This window comes from Panulirus ornatus, chromosome 66 (assembly GCF_036320965.1).
Source record: "Panulirus ornatus isolate Po-2019 chromosome 66, ASM3632096v1, whole genome shotgun sequence".
NCBI classification, from domain to species: Eukaryota; Metazoa; Arthropoda; class Malacostraca; order Decapoda; family Palinuridae; genus Panulirus; species Panulirus ornatus.
This window is the reverse complement of record NC_092289.1, coordinates 5161447-5166446: the sequence shown is the minus strand read 5'-3', so window position 1 is coordinate 5166446 and position 5000 is coordinate 5161447.

The following is a 5000-nucleotide window of genomic DNA, read 5'->3' as shown; positions in this document are numbered from 1 at the left end:
TTAGGGGGGGGGAAGATTTTTACTTGTGGTGTAAGTATGAGGTGTCATGTCGTAAGTATGAGGAGTCGCGTCGTAGATATGAGGGGCACTGTCGTAAGTGTGAGGTATGGTGTCATAAGTGTGAAGATTAGTGTCGTAATTATGAGGGGTAGTGTCGTAAATATAAGGGGGTAGTGTCGTAAGTATGAGGGGTAGTGTCGTAAGTATAAGGGGGTAGTGTCGTAAGTATAAGAAGGTGATGTCGTACGTATGAGGGGTAGTGTCGTAAGTATAAGGGGGTAGTGTCGTAAGTATAAGAGGGTGATGTATGAGGGGTAGTGTCGTAAGTATAAGGGGGTGATGTCGTAAGTATGATGTAAGTATAAGGGGATGATGTCATAAGTATGATGTAAGTATAAGGGGATGATGTCATAAGTATGATGTAAGTATAAGGGGGTGATGTCATAAGTATGATGTCGTAAGTATAAGGGGGTGATGTCGTAAGTATGATGTCGTAAGTATAAGGGGGTGATGTCGTAAGTATGATGTCGTAAGTATAAGGGGGTGATGTCGTAAGTATGATGTCGTAAGTATAAGGGGGTGATGTCATAAGTATGATGTAAGTATAAGGGGGTGATGTCGTAAGTATAAGGGGGTGATGTCGTAAGTATAAGGGGTGATGTCGTAAGTATGATGTCGTAAGTATAAGGGTGATGTAAGTATAAGGGGGTGATGTCGTAAGTATAAGGGGGTGATGTCGTAAGTATAAGGGGGTGATGTCGTAAGTATGATGTAAGTATAAGGGGATGATGTCATAAGTATGATGTAAGTATAAGGGGATGATGTCATAAGTATGATGTAAGTATAAGGGGGTGATGTCATAAGTATGATGTAAGTATAAGGGGGTGATGTCATAAGTATGATGTAAGTATAAGGGGATGATGTCATAAGTATGATGTAAGTATAAGGGGGTGATGTCGTAAGTATAAGGGGGTGATGTCGTAAGTATAAGGGGGTGATGTCGTAAGTATAAGGGGGTGATGTCGTAAGTATGATGTCGTAAGTATAAGGGGGTGATGTCGTAAGTATGATGTCGTAAGTATAAGGGGGTGATGTCGTAAGTATAAGGGGGTGATGTCGTATGATGTCGTAAGTATAAGGGGGTGATGTCGTAAGTATGATGTCGTAAGTATAAGGGGATGATGTCGTAAGTATGTGACGTAGGGAGGATGTTTGGTTGTATAAAGGTTATAATAATTTACACTAAGATTGTAACGTCATTTTGTAACGTGTCTCATATCTTGTAACGTGTCACATCTTGCTGTAACGTGTCACATCTTGCTGAAATGTGCCACATCATGTAACGTGTCACACCTTGTACCGTGTTACATCATGCTGTAACGTGTCGCATCATGCTGTACCGTGTCACAATTTGCTGTAACGTGTCACATCATCTTGTGCCGTGTCACATTGTGTTACATCATCCTGTAACGTGTCACATCATCTTGTTACAGACTGTATCGCGTTACAGGTACACTCGCATGTTACATGTGTGTCAAGTTATGTGAGGAATGTTAAATGGTGTTGTGGGTTCACATTTAATGTCTTTTCCAGAGAAAGGGTTGACCTGGACCCCTGGTTGTGGGTGGCTTCCAGTCCAGTCCATGCAAGGACTGGTGACTGGTGGTTCCAGGACTGGTGACTGGTGGTTCCAGGACTGGTGACTGGTGGTTCCAGGACTGGTGACTGGTGGTTCCAGGACTGGTGACTGGTGGTTCCAGGACTGGTGACTGGTGGTTCCAGGACTGGTGACTGGTGGTTCCAGGACTGGTGACCAGTGGTTCCAGGACTGGTGACTGGTGGTTCCAGGACTGGTGACTGGTGGTTCCAGGAATGGTTACTGGTGGTTCCAGGACTGGTGACTGGTGGTTCCAGGACTGGTGACTGGTGGTTCCAGGAATGGTTACTGGTGGTTCCAGGACTGGTGACTGGTGGTTCCAGGACTGGTGACTGGTGGTTCCAGGACTGGTGACTGGTGGTTCCAGGACTGGTGACCATTGGTTCCAGGACTGGTGACTGGTGGTTCCAGGACTGGTGACTGGTGGTTCCAGGACTGGTGACTGGTGGTTCCAGGACTGGTGACTGTTGGTTCCAGGACTGGTGACTGGTGGTTCCAGGACTGGTGACTGGTGGTTCCAGGACTGGTGACTGGTGGTTCCAGGACTGGTGACTGGTGGTTCTAGGACTGGTGACTGGTGGTTCCAGGACTGGTGACAGGTGGTTCCAGGACTGGTGACTGGTGGTTCCAGGACTGGTGACTGTTGGTTCCAGGACTGGTGACTGTTGGTTCCAGGACTGGTGACTGTTGGTTCTAGGACTGGTGACTGGTGGTTCCAGGACTGGTGACTGGTGGTTCCAGGACTGGTGACTGTTGGTTCCAGGTCTGGTGACTGTTGGTTCCAGGACTGGTGAGTGGTGGTTCCAGGACTGGTGACTGTTGGTTCCAGGACTGGTGACTGGTGGTTCCAGGACTGGTGACTGTTGGTTCCAGGACTGGTGACTGGTGGTTCCAGGACTGGTGACTGTTGGTTCTAGGACTGGTTACTGGTGGTTCCAGGACTGGTTACTGGTGGTTCCAGGACTGGTGGTTCCAGGACTGGTGAGTGGTGGTTCCAGGACTGGTGACTGTTGGTTCCAGGACTGGTTACTGGTGGTTCCAGGACTGGTGACTGGTGGTTCCAGGACTGGTGACTGGTGGTTCCAGGACTGGTGACTGGTGGTTCCAGGACTGGTGACTGGTGGTTCCAGGACTGGTGAGTGGTGGTTCCAGGACTGGTGAGTGGTGGTTCCAGGACTGGTGACTGTTGGTTCCAGGACTGGTGACTGGTGGTTCCAGGACTGGTTACTGGTGGTTCCAGGTCTGGTGACTGTTGGTTCCAGGACTGGTGACTGGTGGTTCCAGGACTGGTGACTGGTGGTTCCAGGACTGGTGAGTTGTGGTTCCAGGACTGGTGACTGTTGGTTCCAGGACTGGTGACTGGTGGTTCCAGGACTGGTTACTGGTGGTTCCAGGTCTGGTGACTGTTGGTTCCAGGACTGGTGACTGGTGGTTCCAGGACTGGTGACTGGTGGTTCCAGGACTGGTGACTGTTGGTTCCAGGACTGGTGACTGGTGGTTCCAGGACTGGTGAGTGGTGGTTCCAGGACTGGTGACTGTTGGTTCCAGGACTGGTTACTGGTGGTTCCAGGACTGGTGACTGTTGGTTCCAGGACTGGTGACTGGTGGTTCCAGGACTGGTGGTTCCAGGACTGGTTACTGGTGGTTCCAGGACTGGTTACTGGTGGTTCCAGGACTGGTGACTGTTGGTTCCAGGACTGGTTACTGGTGGTTCCAGGACTGGTGACTGGTGGTTCCAGGACTGGTGACTGGTGGTTCCAGGACTGGTGACTGGTGGTTCCAGGACTGGTGAGTGGTGGTTCCAGGACTGGTGAGTGGTGGTTCCAGGACTGGTGACTGTTGGTTCCAGGACTGGTGACTGGTGGTTCCAGGACTGGTGAGTGGTGGTTCCAGGTCTGGTGACTGTTGGTTCCAGGACTGGTGACTGGTGGTTCCAGGACTGGTGAGTGGTGGTTCCAGGACTGGTGAGTGGTGGTTCCAGGACTGGTGACTGTTGGTTCCAGGACTGGTGACTGGTGGTTCCAGGACTGGTGACTGGTGGTTCCAGGTCTGGTGACTGTTGGTTCCAGGACTGGTGACTGTTGGTTCCAGGACTGGTGACGTGGTTCCAGGACTGTGACTGGTGGTTCCAGGACTGGTGACTGGTGGTTCCAGGACTGGTGACTGTTGGTTCTAGGACTGGTGACTGATGGTTCCAGGACTGGTGAGTGGTGGTTCCAGGACTGGTGACTGTTGGTTCCAGGACTGGTGACTGTTGGTTCCAGGACTGGTGACTGTTGGTTCCAGGACTGGTGACTGGTGGTTCCAGGACTGGTGACTGTTGGTTCCAGGACTGGTGACTGTTGGTTCCAGGACTGGTGACTGTTGGTTCTAGGACTGGTGACTGTTGGTTCCAGGACTGGTGACTGTTGGTTCTAGGACTGGTGACTGGTGGTTCCAGGACTGGTGACTGGTGGTTCCAGGACTGGTGACTGGTGGTTCCAGGACTGGTGACTGGTGGTTCCAGCCCAGTCTGGACGTGGATGGTACTGGATTGTACCAGCCAACACCACGTGATGTGGTCTACCCTGCACGTACCAGCCAACACCACGTGATGTGGTCTACCCTGCACGTACCAGCCAACACCACGTGATGTGGTCTATCCTTCACGTACCAGCCAACACCACGTGATGTGGTCTATCCTGCACGTACCAGCCAACACCACGTGATGTGGTCTACCCTGCACGTACCAGCCAACACCACGTGATGTGGTCTACCCTGCACGTACCAGCCAACACCACGTGATGTGGTCTATCCTGCACGTACCAGCCAACACCACGTGATGTGGTCTACCCTGCACGTACCAGCCAACACCACGTGATGTGGTCTATCCTGCACGTACCAGCCAACACCACGTGATGTGGTCTACCCTGCACGTACCAGCCAACACCATCTGCGGGGGTTTGTCCACGTGCCAGTGCTTGGGGTTTAAATGTCTCCAGTTTGTTGACATCGTCCCGCTCCGCTGGCTGGGTGGCGTGTGAGCGCGACGGTACGACCCTACAGCACGACATTACGACCCTTTGAAGACGACGGTACGACCCTTGGGCGTGATAGCCTATGCCATTGACCTAAACCCTTAAGGGTCGTATGTAAGGTCAGGGTAATATATATATATATATATATATATATATATATATATATATATATATATATATATATATATACCTCAAGGGTCGTCCCGTCGTACACTCAGAGAGGCCGAGTCGTCTCGTCTGAAAGTCGTCCCGTCGTCCTTAAGGGTCGAACTGCCGAGCTCATGTAACGGACAGTTAGGGAAAACCAAATCTTGTTCAGCCCCACA